General features: G+C 44.7%; 1 protein-coding gene across 5 annotated transcripts in view; it reads right to left on the bottom strand.

The window, feature by feature from the left end:
• Positions 1–19,827, bottom strand: part of SIL1 (SIL1 nucleotide exchange factor) — a 216,377-nt gene extending 196,550 nt beyond the window's left edge. For 2 of the 5 annotated variants that reach the window (XM_080803525.1, XM_080803529.1), the window contains exon 1: positions 19,687–19,827. The gene's annotated coding sequence lies outside the window, so the exon portion shown is untranslated. Of the gene's footprint in view, positions 1–19,477; positions 19,519–19,686 lie in introns of those variants that run through there. The other 3 variants (XM_080803526.1, XM_080803528.1, XM_080803527.1) reach the window with 2 other exon arrangements.
• Between the last annotated feature and the right edge of the window lie 2,666 nt (positions 19,828–22,493).

The raw sequence follows: 22,493 nt of genomic DNA, 5'->3' as shown, positions 1-22,493 counted from the left end.
TACAGCTAAGCAGCAAACAAATTGGAATCAGGGCCATAGAAGAGAGGCCCAGAGAAGACAGCAATACCAAGTGGACATCTGATCTGGATCCCCTTTAAGAAACTCTCAATGAGAACAATAGCTAAACTATGGAAAGAACCTAGATGTCCATCAACAAATGAATAAAAAAAGGTGTCACACACACACACACACAAAATGGAATACTACCATGCAGCCATTAAAAATATATATATATATATATATATTGCCATTTGCAGCAATGTGGAGGGAACTAGAGGGTATTATGCTAAGAATAATCAATCAGAGAAAGACATTTATCATATGATCTCTCTGATATGAGGAATTTGAGAGCCAAGGCAGGGGATCGCTGGTGGGTAGGGAGGGAAAAAATGAAACAAGATGGAACTGGGGAGGGAGACAAATCACAAGCGACTCTTAATCTCAGGAAACAAACTGAGGGTTGCTGGGGGTTGGGGAGGGGAGGGATAGGGTGGCTGGGTTATGGATACTGGAGAGGGTATGCGCTGTGGTGGGTGCTGTGAATTGTGTAAGACTGATGATTCACAGATCTGTACCCCTAAAGCAAACAATACATTATATGTTAATAAAAAAAATTTTTTAATAAGTTTAATGTGATTATTGAAAGAAAAAAATAAAAAGAAACCCCATAGGAGACCTCCTTGTTTTGCTGAACCATGACCACACAGAACAAAACCAAAAGCAGCAAAGATGAGCATGAGACTGAGCACATCAAGGCCAAGATCACATCTTCATTCCACCATCGGCATGGGGCCCAGCACATAGTAGACAGATAATAAAACAAACAAAAATTAGACAAATAAACCTTAACTAAAAGTATTACCACTTTTAATTCAGTATTTACCCTGTGAATGAACCTAAGCACCTTTCATATATTCTCATTAACACTTCACAATTAACCCTGTGAAGTAGATATACTATTATTTCCCAGTTAGGGCTAAGAAAACTACCAATCAGGGAAGTGAAATAACTTGTCTAAAGTCACACAGCTTGCAAGTGGTAAGGCTAAGATTCTACCTGAAGTCTGCCCAAGTTCAAGGGCCATAATCCTACCCACTGTGCTGCACAGCCTGCCAGCTGAGTACGTGAAGGAACAGTGGGCAAGGCTACCGTACCACTGAGGAAAGGCTCTAGTCTATGGTCTGAAACCACCCACCATGCATTTAACACTTGGTCTGACAGCGTGTGACTCTGACCCAGGCTTCTTTACACCCCAGGTCTCTCCTGTACCTCAGTCTTCCTAGCTACACAGTAGCAAGAACAATGAACAGCCCATTTCCAGCCCTCCAGACACTGGCTACTGCCAAGAGAGAACATGTGCACACCTACATCAACCAGAACTGAATGTTACATAAACCGCAGGTGTTGGCTTTGCTAACTTGGCACATCACATTTCAGGTAGTTGCCCATGTCAGTGGCTTAAGTGGCCCAAAGTGAAAGGGGTACCTCTTGCCCAGTAGTGACAGCCAACAGAGGGACAGCAAGAAAGCAGGTTAACAAAGGGCTCTGTAGCTGTCAGATGTTAACAAGCGACAGGCCTGAAACCTCCAGGCCTTTTTCCGGGAAGGTGGAAAGATGCCAAATGCCAGCACCCTGAGCTACCATGTCTGCTGAGTGGCCAGCTGGCCCCAACAACACACTGACTATCAACGCTTCGGGGGGGTTGGTCTCAAAATTACCATTTAGCTGACTAAAGGAAAACAAGTCACCTATCACAGCAACGCTCTTTTTCTGATCTTCATTCTCACTCCCTCATCAAAATCCATCCAGTGTACCATCTGACAGAGTGATCTGTGCATACTGCAAATCCAATCATCTCACCACCATGACTAACAACCCTCCAAAGGCTTCCATGCTCTCCAGGTAAATACAAAAATGCCTTGCCACAGCTGACCAGGCCTGCCCTTGCCAATCCCTCCAGCCTCATCGTGCATCCATCTCCTCTCATTTTCTGTGCTCCAACCACACTTATTCAGCACTTCACAGAAGCCACCTCTTTGCCCCCAACCCCACTCCAGAGGCTTTGTAAGAGCTGGGCCCTTAGCCTGAAACACTCTTCAACCTCACATCGAGTTGTTCCATAAACACCTGTTTGTTCTTAACAATTTAAACCAAAGATCACTTTCTCTAGCAAGCCTTCCCTGATACCCTCTCAACCGCAGGAACAAGTCAAATCTGTCCTATTTCTCATGGTATCAATTCCTTTCTTCCAACACACTTAATACAATTGTAATTTTACATTTATGTGTGTGATTTTAATTGTATTAATGTCCATATTCATCAATACACCCTAAGGAAGAAATACATACGACTCGGTCATGACTCAGGACTTAGCATAGTATCCGGAGTGTAAAGGATGTTCTGTTTATGTCTGTTGACAGAAAGAACAAAATTCCAGAGAGAAGGGAAATGAAGTTCTGTCCAAATCAAAAGGTTCTGCTTAGAGAAGCTGTTCTTCCCTTGTGAACTTAAGCCAAACTACTCTTTCCCCTTTGCCCTTTCTCTTTCCCAAATTTCTGATAAAAGTGACTGTTTATGCCCTGCCATTCTTCAGGCAGGTGGTAGCCATAGTGATAAGCTGGCCTCCAGCCAAAAATAGTCTAAAAAGATATCACCTTGTCTGAATGCTCCAGACTTCCAAAATAAAAGTCTAGAGCAAAGGCCCAGGCAGATGGAAACACAAACATCTCTACTCAGTAAAGAGACTAAGCCAAATAACTAACAGCATCTTCAAAAAACAAATGCTCCTCAAAGTAGGCAGTGACCCCCAAGTGACCCACCCAAAGGAAAAAGGGGGAGGGGATAAAGACTTCAAGGGGCTAAAGCAGAAAATCCCTGAATGGGATTTTAAATACCACCATTCACTTCTTGGATAAGGCAGAGATTTGCCCAAACATTAAATATCAAAGTCTCCCACAATGAGGCAGCTTCAGAGGAATCCTAGTAGGACTCTGAACAACAACACCAGAGCCTGAAAAAGCTCACATGAAGCTCAGATTAAAGCCTCAATTCCCTATGGAAGCAGGAAGGTCTTGTCCTAGCCCTTCTATTCTTTAGGGTAGAGGGGCAGGGTGGTGTAGTAGAAGCAGCACCAATTACTGAAAACTACCTAGTGGCAGGCACTTCAGAGACAGGGATGGTAGTGACAAACAGTGAGAAATAAATGAACACATACACAGAGGGGCAGCTGAGGCTCAGCAAGGTTGTGTAACAGCTAATGAACAGTGAGGTCAGGAGACAACCCAAGTCTGCCTGAATCCAGACTCTTCTACCCTACAGCTGCCTTTATGGGTCACCCATGAGCCCAGCTCTGCTCGCCACCCCATCACCACCTCCTTACCAGAATGGGAACATTCTGAGAGCTCTCTGGGTAAGGAAAGGCTGTCTACCATGAGCACATTCCACCACAATAAGCATGTGCATAGCTGAGATACACTGACACGCCATAGGGACAGAGTGCAGTGTGCTAAAGAGAGGGGAGTTCATCATTTGTAGCCACGGGGATGAGGCTGGATTTTCTGAAAATTCCAAATGGAGCTACAGGGATGAAATCTCTGCCTAGGTCCTAGGTGCTTGGAATCATAATCCTGCAACCCAAGGCACCTTAAACCAGAGGATGGCAGCTATTCCCTGGCACCATGAGAAAGACAGTACTCAGCAGAAGTCTCCATACCACCTCAAGCTGTGCAGAAAGGGTATCAACCCCATACCTGAATCATATACATTCACACACTATCTCCTACAAGGTGAAGCATCCCTTCACTGTGCTGTAGTTCAAGGTTAACCCTTCCCCCTGCACTCCGTTCAGGATCTGCCTCTTATCAAAAGCTATGCCAACTGATTATTATAATAATAACTATCATGCCATTATAATAACATTATTTCACTTTTTTTCCTGCACTTGACATCTGTTGGCTGATAGGTTTAACTGATACATAAGCAATAATTATGCAGTGCTCTTTTCTTTCCAACCAAGCCTCTAGTGTGACTGTTAAAGCTAAATCCAGCTATAGCCAATGCCCAGACCCAGCAGCAGTGGGAAACATGGCTCACCTGGGCTCAGCTATCATGGTTTCAGTGGCCACGGTGCCAGAAAGAGAGGCTCAAATAGGTCTCCAAATGTTGACAGACTCCCCCGCTCCTGGGAAAGTGATGGAATTCAGGGGAAAGACCAACCAGCAAGTAATTTACTGATAAAAACCCCAGTAGGGCTAGAGGAGTCATACTCAGGCCTCCGTACTGCACAGAGACAAGCAGTACCAAATCACAGGACCTCATACCACAGAAAGAGAAGGAGGAGAGGCAAATGCAATTCTCTGCTGGGAGTTCAGATAAATGGTTCTCAGAGAGCAATTCTGCCTGCTTCCCCACACACACTTCCTGCCAACTGCCAGGAAAACTGGCAAGAGAGAGAGAAGGATAGAGCAGAGGACTATCTTCAGGCCCCTATTTTGAAACTGAGAAATCTATCAACCTAGCTGCTGGGCCTTCTATATACAGAGCCCACTAGGGGCCAGAATGCAGTCTGAAATTCAAAGCAGAGAAGTACAACTTCCTGTCGGCCAAAGCCCCTAAATCTACCCACCACACTATTTATGACAAACAAGATAGAACAAGATGTGAGATTCTATGACTGTAGAATATCAATATGCCTGAATTACACGGCAGCCTTATTACAGGTAACCCACACTGAGGCTACATAAAAAAATACATGTGATCAAAAAAACCCCACCAGGAAATCAGGGCTGGCCTGCTTTGTTCTCCACCCTGTAATACACAGAGCCTTTTTTTTTTTTTTTTTCAAGGCAGGGAAGGGGGGCAGAGGGTTTTTGAATTTAAATTACCAGGGAACACTATAATCTATGTGCAAGGAGAAAAGGAACATTCAAGAGTGCCAAGCACAGGCTCTCGGGACATGTGTGGCCGAGGCAGTAGTAGCCTGCGGGGCTTTTTCCTCCAGCCTCAGCACTCTGCTCTCACTGTTTGAGAGCAGACAAGCCAGCAGGCAAGGCCCAGGCTGCACAAAGGGGCACTGTCCCCTAGGGTCTAGGGAGAGGATTACTCTCTCAGAAGCAAGTCAGTATGAATCAACAAAGAACGAACAAGACTAGCCACCCAAAGAAGTAACCCAACTGAGGACGGTATTAGAAAGGTATTACTTAGGGCGAAGACCCTGTCTCCCTCATCACTAAATTCCCATGGCCAAGCAGTACCTGACACGTACAGAGGTCTTTACCAAGGACTTGAATGATAACCACAAAGACTCCTTAGGTTGGAACCAACTGATGAGAGCTAGAATCTAGTTGTTCCTACTATAACCTATGGTAAAAGGGCGGCTGTGGTCTGTGAAAAACACACCAAGAGGTACCCAGAGAATTAAATTCAGTCTCTCTGACTTCTGGTGCCCCAAGAGAGTAACAGGTATACTTTGGTCAGAGTAGAGAGATAGCCCTTAAAATACAATGCTGTGAGGAGAGAGAGGGAAGAAGTGAATAAATGGGACAAAAGATATACTGAATGCATATTGTGTGCGTATCTGAAAAGCCCAGGGACTTTTACAGATGAAGCAATAAGGGACAGGTTACATAACTCTCTTTAGTCTAACAGCTAGTACATGGTTAAATCTGGATCTATCTAATGTTACAGCCAGGAGCTTTCCACCCTACTTCCCCTTGACTTCCTCTAGAGGTAAGCTGGCTTCCAGCTCATCTTATCCATAGAGGAGAAAATGCTCCCTCCTGTCCACACAAGTCAACTTGCTAGGCATGTTTCTTAGAGTTAATTAGTTAACCGGAATTATAGCTGAATGGGCTCATGAATTCCATGTGCTTGAGAGGGCCCACGGGAACTTAAACCTGGGTGAACTGGTTGAGTTTCCAGACCCACAAAGCTGCCAGCCAGTGACTAAGCCATCAGCTGGGGCAACTCTCTTGGCACACTGCAGGTCAGGGCTGGGGGAAGAAAAGACAACCCGGGCATGATCTCTACATGCCCCCAACAAGCTCTCTTCAGAGACTGCAAAGGAGGTACCAAGAGCCTCTCCCACTCTGAGCTCTGTCAGTAATACACAGAACTCTCTTTGACGATAACCTAATTTTGATTTAAGTAGAAATAGAAAAGTTTAAAAAAAAAATGAAGGACTTCTGCTTGGTCTTTAGAAGCAACTGAGCCTTCCCTCCATGTTGCCCACCACCTCTCTAGAGCTTTCAGAGACCTCCTACACCCATGATGCCAGGGGCAGGAGAGTAGAAAGGGCAAGATGATTTTCAGGGTTGTATTCTGAAGAGACCAGTGGTGAGGATCAGCCCGTGTTTCTAACGGAAGTGAACACCCTGGACAAACTAAGGGGAAGCTAAGTAGTACTAAAACAAGGTCTCCCAGGGTTGTCTGTTTATTTCACCTCCCACATGAGGGCTTTCAATAGTTAACACTGGTACCCCCACCCCCACCCCAAAGCTTAGGAAAGCTGATGATTCATCCAGGTGCACAACAGCTGCTGGGAAGACATGTGGGAAGGGGCCACCCGGCAAAAGCGGTCTAGGTATGGTGAGAAGGGTCTCCCAGGAGTGCCCTACATGCCAAGCCATATGTTGTCAGGATATTAATCCAAACCCATCTTGCGCACTTTACAATGTTTACGCTCTCTGGGATGTGGAGCATTAAATTATATCCAAGAACACCACAAGTCCTTCCAGTTCTAGTCTGCACTTACTTCTTTGCTAAAAAGATTTGTAACCTGGAAACAAAGCCCTTTGCCTAAGAGCAGCAATAATACTCAGCAAAGAAAAGAAAAAAGAAAACTGTTAATTCAAGCTTCCCTAAAAGATACTGCTCCAATGGAGGCAGAATTAGTTTCTAAGTAGAAACTGGAGAAACCTACTACCGACCACTTTTTTCTAGAGAAGACAGGCCGATGTCACTGAGAGTTCTGAAGAGGTGAAGGCTAAAACCAAAAAAATAAAGCACAACACCACAGCTCTATTCTTGCCCCCAACTGAAACAGCTCTGGAAACCTGTAAGAGAATTCCAAAAAGGGAAGACTACCTCACTGACATAAGCACTAAGAGCAAGGACCAGAAATAAGACATAAGGCTACTTGGCTTAGTCACAGCCCTGCCCTAACTGTACAACCCTCAGTAAGTTTAAGTAATTCAGGCTCTCCAAACCTCAATTTCTCATCTCTATGAAATGAGGATGTTTTAAGGATCTGTTATTTGAAAGCCTTTTTTAAGATTTTATTTGATGTCATATCAGATAAAGGGCTAGCATCCAAAATCTTTAAAGAACTTATCAAGCTCAATACCCAAAGAACAAATAATCCAATCAAGAAATGGACAGAAGACATGAACAGACATTTCTGCAAAGAAGACATCCAGAAGGCCAATAGACACACGAAAAAATGCTCAACATCACTCAGCATCAGGGAAATAGAAATCAAAACCACAATGAGATACCACCTCACACCAGTCAAAATGGCTAAAATGAACAAGTCAGGAAATGACAGATGTTGGCGAGGATTCAGAGAAAGGGGAACCCTCCTACACTGTTGGTGGGAATGCAAGCTGGTGCAGCCACTCTGAAAAACAGTATGGAGGTTCCTCACAAAGTTGAAAATAGAGCTACCTTATGACCCAGCAATCACACTACCAGGTATTTACACTAAAGATACAAATGTAGTGATCTGAAGGTCATGCGCACCCCAATGTTTATAGCGGCAATGTCCACAATAGCCAAACTATGGAAAGAGCCCAGATGTCCACCAACAGATGAATGGATAAAGAAAATGTGGTATATATACATTATGGAATATCATGCAGCCATCAAAAGAAATGGAATCTTGCCATTTGCAACAACGTAGATGGAACTAGAGGGTATTACGCTGAGCAAAATAAGTCAGTCAGAGAAAGATAATTATCATATGATCTCTCCGATATGAGGAATATGAGAGGCAGGCTGGGGGGTTGTGGGAGTAGGGAAGGAAAAAATGAAACAAGATGGGATTGGGAGGGAGACAAACCAAAAGAGACTCTTAATCTCACGAAACAAACTCAGGGTTGCTGGGGGGTGGGGGGTATGGATAAGATGGCTGGGTTATGGACATTGGGGAGGATATGTGTTATGGTGAGTGCTGTGAAATGTGTAAGCCTGATGATTCACAGACCTGTACTCCTGGGGCAAATAATACACTGTATGTTAATAAAAATAAATAAGTAGAGAGAGAGAGAGATTTTACTTATTTGAGAGAGAGAGAGAGAGAACATGAGTGGGGGGAGGGCAGAGGGAGAAACAGGCTCCCCACTTATCAGAGAGCCCAACACAAGATTTGATCCCAGGACCCTGGGATCATGACTGAGCCGAAGGCAGACACTTAACCAACTGAGTCACCCGGGCACCCCATGAAAGCCCTTTTATAAACAATAAAATGTTAAGCATACTTTAGGCCTGACAGTTATTCTGAAGACCTGTGGCTGAGAAAACCTAAGACACTTCTGAGGAACAGAAAAACAAGTCTGTCACCTCCAAGGGACAAACTACAGTAACTCGTTCTAGATGTTTACAGAGAATCCACAGTTAAGGAATAAAGTGAGGACAGAGTGGAAGTTGAAGAGGAGACCACACTTGGGTCTGCCCAGGGATATTTTATTTTTTTAAAGATTTTATTTATTTATTTGACAGAGAGTGAGAGAGGGAACAGAAGCAGGGGGATAGGAGAGGGAGAAGCAGGCTTCCTGGTGAGCAGGGAGCCCAACGCAGGACTCAATCCCAGAACCTTGGGATCATGACCTGAGCCACCCAGGTGCCCCTGCCCAGGGATATTTTTTAAAATATTAGCAATATACACACACAGCTCAAATTTGAAAAAGCACACAAAGGTATGGAGTGAAAATTAAGGCTCTCTTCTCCTTCACTGCCCAGCCACCTAGGGCCCCTCACCAAAGACATCATTCTTTTCAGTTTCTCATGCAGTCTTCCAGAAATAATCCAATCAGTTTGTTTCTGCCTCAGATGGAGGTATCAATGGTAGTAACACCTTCGGACCTAAAAGGTAATGCCAAGTAAACTCTGCCAGAGGCTCCTAGGGACTATGAAAAGAATAGGACAGTCAGAGGGTAACATACCGCCCTGCAAAAGCCTCCATAGAGGTACAGATTTCCTCCTGGCTATTACACTGCTTTGCCCCTTGACTACCACATTTAGGCAATAATTTTGTACAATATACCTCCCTTGCACTTGTGCTGGTTCATTCAGAACTCCTTCTCAGAGAAGCCATCAACAGGAATGATTCCTAGGACCTCAGCCTGTAACCAGACTGACCACCAGGCCCTCAGAAGCAAGAACCACCATTACACCTGCCTCAGCAGAGGCTGGGTAAAAGGGTAAAAATCACCTAAGTCCCTGGGTCACCATCTTTCCAGGGGCAGAATACAAGGGAGGATGAAGCAAAACAGGAGGTCTCTGCAGGACTTGGCTCAAGAGACTATGTCACCCCCCACAGAAAATAACAGGACACCCAAGCAAATCTAGGCTTTCAACAAAACTCCCTTTAACTCCCTTTAAAGCTTTCAGGTTATGTCCTCTACTCCCTTTCTTCTTCTGTAAGGAACTTAAATATGTGAAATTTCAGGCTCTATCCAAAGATCACAGATGGGTAGCCTCGAAGTCAAATCTGGACCACAGATGTACTTTGGTAGTCCCTGGGGATTTCACATAAAAATCTGGATTTCTGGCTTCTCTTGTAATGTAAGATAAGGACACTAGAGCCACACTCACTCATGACTATAGCTGAGTAGCTGCTGTACTTCATGGAACACCTAAGCCCTTCAGTTTGACACAGGTCCACCATTCCCTGTGGCTGACACTGTTCCCTAGCTGACCCTGAAAACATCTTGGAGTTGGGAGACTCCTGGCCAGTGAGTGACAGAAGCAGCTGAGGTAGGCACATCGGCTGGCAAAGAGCAGGACTCTGACATTCATAAGCACTTATTAAACACCCTCTATGCGCCAAGGACTGCGCTGGGAGCTGGGGACACAAACAGGAATGAGGGATGCACTTTCTGCCCACCAGGAATTTCTAACCCATTTGGGAAAAGAAGACTTACTCTATGGAATCAGACTAGTCAGACACCAAGAGCTCTAGGAGTTGAGAGTGCCAGACTCGTTGTGACTAGGGTTCAAGGAATGCTTCAGGAAAGAATTGGAAATTGACCAGGACTGTTATCATTTCTCAGGTTTTCACATATTTCTTCATTCAACAAGCATTTAATGGTGTCCATGTTACACTCAGCATTATGCTGGACACACAAAATAAAGCATAGCCCATGTCCTTGAAAAGCTCACATAATAAGAGACAAAATAACTAACCAGGATAAAGTATGCTAAATTCTAGAATCAAAGTGTTGCTATGGGGATACAGATGAGGAGGTATCAAGCAAGGCTCACTGAAGAAGGCAGCTGTGCAGCTTAAATAGGAAACAAAGGAGAGGGGACTCTGGGAAAAAGAACTGGCCGAATCACAAACATGAGGCATGTTTAGAGGGCCACATGGACCAGTATACCAAGAGCAAAGGATACATGTGGGTAACGGTAGAGGATATAATTAAAGCGGTAGGACAGGGATACACCGTGATAGGCAAAGAACATCGGAACACCCGGACAAATGACAGACAAATGATACATTTAGAATGCATTCAGCAGCAGCCAGGGGGTGCCACTGAAGGCTTCTAAGCATGAGTGTTCTCCAATAAGCACCATATTTAGGAAGACCCCAAGGGGCAGTGGTACACAGTGTCCTAGAGGAAACTGAAGGAGGAGGCTCCCATAATAACTCAGGAGCAGTTACAGAAAATAGGGCAAGCATTAAGACTAGGTAAGAAAGATACTGCAGAGGCTTGTGGAACAACTGAAGACAATAGCACTGACTCTTTAATTTTTCTTTTTTTTAAACCAATTGAGACTGTTCTCCCACACTGCCCCCCCTCAATGTTAAGGTTTTGGCCTATTTGTTTCATTCAGAGAAGTAAGGCATAGGCTATAATTACAGTACTCGGGGTTTTTTAGAAACTCAGCTTGAGATCAGTATGAGAGGTAGTAGCTTCAGGAGCTTTTCCCTACTCCCACCCCCACTGCTACACAGAACCAGTTGTAAATCTCCAAAAGAAAGAGTCAACTTAAACACAAAATCTGGGTCTGTGTATTTGACTGCACTTCCCTGACCTTGCACAAGGACCAGAAATGGGCATACAAATCAGAAGAAAGCCGTGACAGAAGTCAAAGTTCCCACAACGAGCTAATTGCTTCATGTCTGGCTGAAGAGCAGATGGCAAGAGACAGGGAGAACATTCTGTCAGAGGGCCCCAGGCAGACTCTGGACAGCCAGCTCTGCTCCAGTAACATCCCCATGTCAGCCACTGTCCAGGACACAGGGCCCACTGGCTGGGAGAGCCAGTCAAAGGCAGCCCCAGAGAGGTGAGAACTAAGCTAAGTAAGGAAGAAGATGGCAGAGAAACTTCAAAGTTCCTTGCTATTCGTGACTTTTATTCAGCATGAGCCAGCTGTGACTACTGATATGAATAATCAAACAACAAAGGAGACTGACAATGATGCGATGGTGAAGGTAACACTGGCTTAGTCAGCATAACTTATCCTGTAACCAAGTCTTGGGTCAGGAATTAGAAACTACTGTTGTTGACATGACTGGTCACACAGAGCACTTATACTGTGCCAGAGGAGCCACTTTCCATATGCATTCTCTCAAGTAATTCTCAAGACAGTTCCAAGAGGAACTATTACTAATCCCATTCTACAGATCATGAAATTAAGGCTAAGAGAAAATGAGTAACTTACCCATGACCTGACAGCCAGTAGGTAAATAGCAAAATATGAAACCAAGTAAGCTGACTCCAGAATGTTTTTATTTATTCTTTTTACGATTTTATTTCTTTGACAGAGAGAGCGAGCAAGTGCGCACAAGCAGGAAGAGCAGTAGACAGAGGGAGAAGAGAAGCAGACTTCCCCACCGAGCAAGGAGCCTGATGCAAAGCTCAACCCCAGACCCTGGGATCACGACCTGAGCCAAACACAGACAAAAACAGACTGAGCGACCCAGGCGCCCTCCAGAATGTTTTTAAACCACTCTGACACACCCTTCATTCCCTCGTTCTTTTTCTCCCTCGCGATATATCACGGGTTTACCGGGTCACCGGATAAGGTCCACTGGTGCACTGGCCCCATTCTTTACAGAACACCCTCAGAGCAGCCTGGCCTGAGCACTTGTTCTTTGTTTCTAAAATAGGGGGAAGCTTCAAATCTATTTTCTCCAGGGTAAGATCAAGAGGAAACATACCTCAACAGGAGGAAAGAAATCAGCATGACAGCCAAAAACCTCACCAGTGAAGGTTTTAAGATAATGAATAAGGCAGTCAGTGGAGGCGGGGCCCTTCTTCCTCCCTGGAGATTTTTAACTGCAATGGCATCTTGCATCTTTATAAGGCTTTAAATAATTTTAACAACTTCTACGGCCACCCTCTGTGAGCCCTCTGGCTTGAGTCTCAGCTCTGCAAGTAATATGCTGATGGCCCTAAAAAAGGTATACAGCCCATTTCACTTCTCTGGAACCCATTTTTGTCATCAATAAAATAAGAACCATTGAATACAAAACTCAAGCACTGGAAAGTGACAGAACTACTAGGGAACCTCCTGACTCTTCACTTACCAAAGAAACCACCAACAGCCATTCCTTGGATCTGAACCAGACCCAGCACTGATGTTTTCAATAAAATTGATATAAAGACCCCTAGGATGATGTTTTCCAGCCCATAAACACCATGATTTCAGACTTTAGCAGCTGGGCCCAAAGATGGAGACTTTGCTTCATGAATACAATCAAACCCAATTCCCCATGACCAGCAGTGGGGAGAGTCACAAAATCAACCTTAAATACCTTCCTTAGGACTTTGCCCCTTAAGTTTCCAACTCTAATACCAACTGAATTCAAAGTGTGACCAATCAATGTTGTCTGTATCGATTGCCCTACTTTATGTTACTTCCACTGAACTGAAGCCCGCTAGTTTTCTCAAGTTTGGTCAGATGCCTGCTAACCCCATGGGAGCCTCACAGAAATGAGAGAGGCAAAAGCATGAAACTATTTCCAGACATAAGGAAATGCCCATTTATAAGTCCATTGGTATCAGCCTTCCCTCACCTGACCTCTATGAGATGCATCTGTGATTCTTTCAGTTTCTAGAACTCCTCCCCTTCATAAGACAGAAAAGGCAGTAGCTAGACATGGATCAGTTCACTGACTGCTGTGATATTCTTCTGCCTGGAATGATAAGTGGTAATTAAAAAGCACAACACCCTCCCCCTCAGTCAAGAGAAACATACCCCTTCCCATTTCTCTGTGGATAGGACATGTGGACATGGGCATCAGACACTACCCAAAGGCTCCAACTTCCAGGAACACCTGAGCCAACACAGCAGGATCAGCTATGAAAAAGTAAGGCCAAGGAGGCATCAGAGAAACAGATGGTAAACAGAACACTTCGGAAGGCCAAGATCTGGGGAGCGCCTGGGTGGCTCAGTCGTTTAAGTGTCCAACTCTTGATTTTGGCAAGGGTCATGATCTCAGGGTAATGAGACTGAGCCTGGAGTTAGGCTCTGCACTGGGCATGAAGCCTGCTTTAAGAGTCCCTGTCTCCCTCTGTCCCTACCCTCCTTCTCTATCCCCCCCTCTCTCTCTTAAAAAAATGTTTTAAAAAGTCCAAGATTTGGAAGGAAAAAATATATATATCAAAGACTAAACTCAATTTAACCCTTTGGAGAAGTGTAGGTAAAAATTCTCTCTCCCACCTCTACCTCCAAACATACTCCATTTCTTCTCCAACTCTCTTAATAGTATTAGGTTTTTTTTTTTTTTTTTTTTAAAGATTTTTATTTATTTTATTTGACAGAGATCACAAGTAGGCAGAGAGGCAGGCAGAGAGAGAGGAGGAAGCAGGCTCCCCGTGGAGCAGAGAGCCCAATGCGGGGCTCGATCCCAGGACCCCGGGATCATGACCTGAGCCGAAGGCAGATGCTTTAACCCACTGAGCCACCCAGGCGCCCCAACAGTATTAGGTTTTGAGGCCAGCAATATGGAGTAACATCAGAAAGGGACAAAACTTCTGCTCTGAATTAGGAATATCACTTAAAAAAACAGAAATAGCATCTTTTGGACACTGGGTGGCTTAGTCGGTTAAGCCACTGTCTCCAGTTCAGGTCATGTTCCCAGGGTCCTGAGAACGGCATCAGGCTCCTTGCTCAGCGGGGAGCTTGCTTCTCTCTCTCTCCCTCTGCCTGCCACCCTGCCTACTTTTACTCTCTCTCTGACAAATAAATAAAATCTTGAAAGAGAAAGAAATGGCATCTTACTAATCCCCATGCTTATAAATATGTAATGGCCAAGGAGTTTCCTGGGCCTGCAACACACTTTAGGCAATAGGCTCAGCGATTAGGAACAGCTCAGCTGGTTGGCAAATCAAACTAGGAGGGACATATTCACAGCTTTGAACCTTGTAAAGGCCAACTACCTCAAATCTTTGCATGACAGCCCTTAGCTATTGCCAGCCATCTCAGGAGAAGTCAAACAGGATGGGTACCAAGGGCACTATCCCTAAGACACCCCACCGTAGGAAAACTAAGTGAGCTCTTCAAAACCAGGAACTCTTTCTCACTTTAGTGTCCTCAACATCTTCCATTAGGCCTGGCCCCTAGGAGAGCCTTAAGAAAATAAAGAGAACGGTCAAATATCCTGCTGATGTGAGCAGGCTCATGGTGAGAGGAGGAGGGTAGCGCAGTGCAAAAGAAATCACTGCGGAGTCAGAACTGGGTTTAAAACCTGACTACAACAAACCTTTTGACCTTGGTCAAGTCACTTAACCTCACTGAGCCTATTTTTTTCATCTGTAAAATGGGGTAATACCAACTATTTTACAAGGTTAATAGGAAGATTGAATGAGATAACGTTCTCCCACCTTTAGTAGTCTGGTGTTGGTGTCCTAACTGATCTTATAGACATAAAAAGTGCCTTGATGGCTGTATTGGAGACAGAATATAGGTAAGACCATGCAGTCTCAATGAGGGCAGTATTGCCCACAAGCACGGCAGGGAATGATTCTTCAGGAATAAAAATCTTAGCTATTTTAAGTTTATGCTCCTCCAAAGGGTCACAATACATAAATAGATACATGGTATATCTTTGGTATTAAAATTCCATGGGGAGGGGTGCCTGGGTGGCTCAGTGGGTTAAAGCCTCCGCCTTCCACCCAGGTCATGATCTCAGGGTCCTGGGATGGAGCCCCGCATTGGGCTTTCTGCTCAGGGGGGAGCCTGCTTCCTCCTCTCTCTCTCTCTCTCTGCCTGACTCTCTGCCTACTTGTGATCTCTGTCTGTCAAATAAATTAAAAAAAAATTTTTTTCATGGGGAAGGGACAATTGTGGGGGAGGGGGACTCAAAAGGGGATAGTGAACAAAAGGTCAAAAAACACTTGATGAGAGGTCTCAAGAGCTGACCCACTACTTTTAAGAACCTGAACATGCTGGCACTCTGATCTCACACTTCCAAACTCCAGAATGGGGAGAAATAATTGTTTGCTATTTAAGCCACCCATTCTATAGTATTCTATTACAGCAGCCCACAACCAACTTAGACACATCTCAATGCCTAAAACACTAAAACCAAGGGCACTGTTAGGAGAATGAAAGCAGATATGGCCAGCCAACACAACCACACCCTTACCTATGTGCTACCTGGTTTAATCTGAAGGAACTATAAGACTGTGTAGAACATAATTCTGTTGCTCCTGGATTCTGGTGGAAAATAGAAGAAGGAAAGATGCCGAGTGTAAACCCTTCCCAAGTCAGTAAAACTGGGAGAATTCTTCACATGTGTCCTGAGCAGCTTCTATCTTTTACAAGGTTCTTGTACCAAAGTCAAACTCAATTACTGTTGATGCTAGGAATCAGGGGTTACCCAAAGCCCCACCTGAATGGCAAGGGGCTATCCTCCTCCTCTCCTACTCAGCAGTGAAGCCCTTGGTGAAAGAACATGAAGAAAAGGGCAGGATACTGCCCCTTCAGACTACATATAATTAAAATAAGAAGCTCTGTGCTGTGAAAAGCTAAGGCCTGCAGCTTAAGACTGACTCAGAGAAGGATAAAGTATTCATCCTTGTTCAAAAAGAGAAAAGATTAGCCTCACAAGGACAGGTCTCCAAATTGACACAAAATCCAGGCGTTAGAGATGCCTGTGCTACAGAGCGTGAGCTAAGCACCAGCTGAGGCCCCAAAGAAAAATCCCCAGGAATACATGACCAAGGAGCTAGCATTTTAAGAATGTTCAGATTAGCTCTCCTGAAAAGAGGCTTACTCCAAGAGATGGCAGACAGCCTCTGCAACACAGCTTCACTGAGGAAAGGATAGAAAATAAGTAGGGGGTGGGGGGAAGAGGTAGGATGAGGTCAGAGCATGAATTGACAAAGATAATAAACAGAGAAAGGCATCTACCTATTTGGAAAAAGATACAACTTACCTTTAAAGACTCAGTATTTAGGGCACCTGGGTGGCTCAGTGGGTTAAGCCTCTGCCTTCAGCTCAGGTCACGATCTCAGGGTCCTGAGATAGAGCCCCACATCGGGCTCTCTGCTTAGCAGGGAGCCTGCTTCACCACCCCCCCCCCCCCGCCTGCCTCTCTGCCTGCTTATGATCTCTATCTCTCTCTGTCAAATAAATTATATATTTTTTAAAGGCTCATTTTTCAGGGGCGCCTCGGTGGCTCAGTGGGTTAAGCCCCCGCCTTCAGCTCAGGTCATGATCTCAGGGTTATGGGATCCAGCCCCGCATCAGCCCCACATCAGCCCTCTGCTCAGAGGGGAGCCTGCTTCCTCCTCTCTCTGCCTGCCTCTCTGCCTACTTGTGATCTCTGTCAAGTGAATAAATAAAATCTTAAAAAAAAAAAAAAGACTCATTTTTCAAAAACTATTCTCATTGATAGTAAATCTTCATTCTTTGAGGACAGAAAGTTACTGCATTCCTATGTCCATTAATGGGTTCCTCCTCATTTAACCACTCTTCCAAGTAAGTACTCCCTTTTTTTTTTTTTTAAAGAATTTTAAAGTAATAAAAAAAAAAAAAAGAATTTTAAAGTAATCTCTACAGGGCGCCTGGGTGGCTCAGTGGGTTAAAGCCTCTGCCTTCGGCTCAGGTCATGATCTCAGGGTCCTGGGATTGAGCCCCGCATCAGGCTCTCTGCTCCGCAGGGAGCCTGCTTCCTCCTCTCTCTCTGCCTGCCTCTCTGCCTAGTTGTGATTTCTCTCTGTCAAATAAATAAAATATTTAAAAAAAAATTTTTTAAGTAATCTCTACACCCAAGATAGGGCTCGAATTTAGAACCCCAAGATCAAGAGACATGCTCCACCGACTGAGCCAGGTTCAGGTGCTCCAGTATTCCCATTTTTATGCAGTGGAAAACCGAGCCTGAGAGGTGACTTGTGCAGGGTCATATGGCTAGTAAGTGATAGATTCAAAACATGTTCACCATACACCAAAAATCTATTAAGTCCACTTCAAAAGAACTTTTTACTCACCTGAAGACAAGTCAGGTGAAAGTGGCTTTAACCATGCCACTTAGGGTTAAAAAAAGCCAACAGTATGGTATTATGTATTAATGAAACTGATCACTAATATAGTTCAAAAATGTCTCTGAAGACAATTTCAGAGGTAGATTTTCAAAACTGCTTCAGACAATGACGGATCACTTAAGGCCACACTCCCACCACTCCCACCTACGCATACCACTCTAAAGGAGAACAGCACTCAATGAAGTTCTAGCATGTTTACTTTAAAACTCATGTTGTTAATTTTTCGGTTTCACTTCACTAGCCTTTTATTGGATCAGTGAAACACACCAGGGGTCAAAGTTGGCCTCTGCAGAGAATAACTGGTCTCCAAAGACATCAGGGAAGGTCAAGAAAGCAGGAATCCAAGAACAAGGCAACTTTTCATTCCTGGATCACCACCGCCTTACTAACATATTCCCCATTCCTACCCTCTGTAAAATGGGGGAAATAAGTTTTTCTGTAGCCAATTTCACTTCAGAACACCACATAATTAGCAGATTAAATTCATTAAACAACCAAAAGAAAAACATAAATCTAGTGTGGCAACACTTTCTTAAAAACCTAAGAGCCACATTCTCGGGTGGCTCAGTTGTTGGGCGTCTGCCTTCGGCTCAGGTCATGATCCCAGGGTCCTGGGATCAAGCCCCACCTCCGGCTCCCTGCTTGGCAGAAAGCCTGCTTCTCCCTCCCCCTCTCCCCCCTGCCTGTGTTCCCCTCTCTTGCTGTGTTGCTCTCTGTCAAATAAATAAAATCTTTGAAAAAAAACAAAACAAAACAACTGAATTCTCAACTGAAACCACACCCCAACTTAAAATCCATGTTATACATCAATCTTAACATCCTCATACCCTGGCTCCCATCAAAATCCTATCCAAACCCCAAATCTGGCTATATTTCTATCAGACAACAAAAAAAGCTTGGGTGGGGTGGGAGCTAAAAAGACACAAAGATATAAAACAAAACTTTTACACTGTCAAAACAAACACCGTTACTGTTTATAAACACATCAGTTTCTTTTCTTAGCAGACATGGAAGATTCATTCTCCTCCTGCCTGCCTCCTCTGGGTTAATCTAACCCCTTCAATCCCCCCAAATAAGTTTGTGGTTGGTTTTGTTTTACTGAGGTCAGAAAGCCACACAAACTGGAGTCAATACCAGATATTAAACTTTTTAGTAGAAAACTGACATTACATATGCGGGGGGGGGGCAATTTTTTTTTTTTTTTTTTTTTTTTAAAGACCTCAAACGTTCCTCTACTTTCTAGAATGCAAAGAAACCCCCACTGGCCTCTCAGGTGTTAGGTATTCTTTCCCACCTGGAGGCCCATTTCAGGAGCTCCTATGGCAACAGATTCCCTCCAGTCTTCTACAGGAGAGACTCTCAAAGCAAGTATTTCAGGACCATCAGAATCACCCGGGAAGCACTGCAGGTGCCCATACTCTACTTTAAATGAAATCCCTGAGTACAGGCCAGGGATGTACACAACCTCCTAGGTGATTTGAAAAACACCAAAGTGTGAAATCCGCACTTCAAAGACAAGTCTTCCATCTACCAGGAAAAAGGACAACACAAGTCAGGCGTGGAAATACGACGAAGGCATATGATCAATTCCATATGGTGAAAAGACATCAAGGCCTCGGCCAAGAACCAGAATGTCAGCAAAGGAGCGGTTAGATGCAGAAACAGGGTGGGAGAAGGAAACAGAAAAGAAAGCTGAAACAGAGAATCAGAAGCTAGTCTCGGAATTCCCACCGCCTCATACCCTGGCACTTAAAAAAAGTTACTGGAGACGCTGTGAACAAAAAAGGTAGGTAAGGCGACTCCTGGGCTGAGGCCAGATCTCGCTTGGTCGTCCCGCTTTGGAAGGAGATGTATGGGGGGGGGGGGGTAGGTGTCCTGTGTGGGGACCCCGGAACAGTTGTGGGAAGAGGCTAGGACACCGGTCCGAGACACCCGCCCAGCTCCAGGGCCGGGCGGCCCCCTTCGCCCCTACCTTCGGCTTCCTGCCCGGCAGCCGAGGGGTTAGACACAACCCCCACAATTCCAGGCGGCTGCAGCGGCAACCAGCTCCCCATGCGCAGACGCGGCGGCGACCCTCTGAAGCTGTGAGCGCGCAGTTATTGCGTCACTGGCCGTCTCGCCCAATTGCCGCCTTCCAGAAAAGACGTGCGGCCGCCTCCCTCCCTTTCCTACTAGCGAACTTGTTAAACCCCGCCTCTCTCCCCTGCTTCTGCTAAGTCCCCTCTTCTAACGCACGTGTGATGGAGGCCTTTTCCCTTGTATCCCTCCGCGAGAGTGAGAGACGTCTGAAGGAGATCCCCACGGGCCTGATTTTGCTTCCAAGCCAGACTAAAATCGGAGTTTGAAGTTTCATTTCTGATTTCCCAAGTCTAATTTCTTTCTAGCGGAAAGAACAACAGAAGGAAACCAGAGGACGTGAGTCGTAAAGAGAAATCAAACTGTCGCCACACAGTGTGGGATACATCCGAGTCTCAAGCAGTAAAAATAGTCCTTTGAAAATTCGTGCAGATAGGTCATCAGGAAGTCATTTAGTTTTTATATTTACGTACTGCGTGAACTGACACGACCAATCATTTTCAAAGTTATAGTCATCCACAGTTTAAATTCTGCTCTACCCCTGAATATCTTATGGGCCATGTGTTGCATATATATTTACTTATAATAACTTCTGAAGATCAGAACTGTCCCCTCCTTTTTATAGATGGGGAAGCTAAGGGTCAAAGAAGTTGAACTTGTACAAAGTTACAGTCAGGAAGTAATAAAACTGAGAATATAAGCCAGATTTGGGTGACTCCCAAAGTCCCCTTCTCTTTCCATGATAAGACCTTCCCCTTGACCAGAGGCATTTAATCCGACTAGTAAAATGGAGTGCTCCCTCAGGACCTGAGAGTCCAGACATAGTGATTCCTGGACATTCAGAAGTGGAGAAAACGACTATCCAAACAAGCTGTAACTTCCCCCAAATAGCAGGTTTTCTCCAAGAAGAAACAATGAACCGGTCTCGGGTTTGGGCTTCTAGCAGTTGATCTACTTTCTTGATCATGTTTACTTCAAACAGATGGGAAATTGACTTTGCACCTGTGAGCAAACTTTGGCTAGTAGCCTGGGGAAGGAGAACAAGACTTTGGGCAATAGTTGAGTGGGAAGTGACAGGTTTTTTTAGGGGGGAGGGAGATCCTTCCTTCCTTCCTCCCTTCCTTCCTTCCTTCCTTTCTCTCTTTCCCAGAAAAGTCTGCATAGAACACTTTCCTGGGACTAAGTGGGAAAGGACAGCTATCAGCCCACTTTTTCCATGGAACACCCGGGAGGCTAGCAAGAGTAGCCCAGGAATAATTCTAGCTTGTGTCACTGCCTAGTACCATGAAGATAAATAATAAATGTTCAAAAGTGCACAATGGTAATTCACAGAATGAATATATAAGTTACAATTGCGCCTGAAGCAAATTATAAAAAGACATTAACAAAGTGCTACCAGAGTAATATGCTTATAAATAGAATAAACGGGGTGCCTGGGTGGCTCAGTGGGTTAAAGCCTCTGCCTTCGGCTCAGGTCATGGTTTCAGGGACCTGGGATCAAGCCCCGAGTCGGGCTCTCTGCTCGACAGGGCGCCTGCTTCCTACTCTCTCTCTGCCTGCTTCTCTGCCTACTTGTGGTCTCTGTCAAATAAATAAATAAAATCTTTATAAATAAATAAATAAATAGAATAAGCTCAAATGTTAGAATGAATAAATAAATGCATCGACCAAGAGAAGAGTCCAGCTGGACACAGAGATGCCAGCACTCAGGAGCTTGGCTTCTTTCTTGGGACAGAGCTAACTGGGTAAAGTGTATGGGGAAGGGAAATTCTGAGCACCGCCAGTCCCCCAAATCTTGAAAGGACCTGAGGACCACTTTCCCAGGAGAACCAGCTCTGACCTCAAGCCTCCTCGGCTGCTAAAACCAGTGTGCAGGGCTAGGCCTAACCAGACAGCCCCTACTTTCATGGCCAGCAAACAAGGAGGACCACTGTAAAAGTGGGAAGTTTGAAGTCTAGGGAACAGAATGGGTGATGGGATCACAGAAGTCTCTTTGCTGTTTCCTTGAATTACTCTTGGAATTGGGCAGAAATAGTCTCACTGGGTTCTTACCCTCAAAGAGCTCAGGGTCAGATAAGAGACACAGAAATGTAAACAGATCAAATCAACACTGTCCAACAAGGACTATAAAACAGAAATATTAACAGAGCTATAAGAAGAACCCCACTCAATTTACACTGCTATCTTTCTTTCCAAATCCATTATGTGAGCACATATTTTCTCCATTCATCATCTTGTTTGCTCCAGACAGCCCTGTGAGGCAGATGGGGCAGATTTTATTCCCATTTTGCAGATAAAACAACACTCCTTGAACTCATCAGATCTATGTTGTCCGATATGGTAGCCAACAGCCACATGTAGTGTTTAGATTTAAATTAATTAAATTAATTAAAATGAAATAAAATTTAAAACTCAGTTCTTTAGTCATAGTAGCCTCATTTCAAGTGCTCAAGAGCCACATGTGGCTAATGTCTACCATATACAGCACAGATAATAGAACATTTCTGTCATCACAGAAAGCTCTATTGAACAATAGCACTTTAGAGGTCCTGAGAGACAGTGCAAGGGCAGGAGTATGGAGTCAGAGCTCTCAGTGTTCCCAGAAAAGCTGAATAGGGCTGCCAACATAGAACAAGCAAGAAGCTGAGGGGCGCTGGCAAGGAGACCAAGAGGAACTGGCCTTCTATAGCAGGGTCCTCCACT

Source organism: Martes martes (assembly GCF_963455335.1).
Source record: "Martes martes genome assembly, chromosome: 5".
Taxonomy (NCBI): Eukaryota; Metazoa; Chordata; class Mammalia; order Carnivora; family Mustelidae; genus Martes; species Martes martes.
This window is presented reverse-complemented; position numbering and strand designations above follow the sequence as displayed.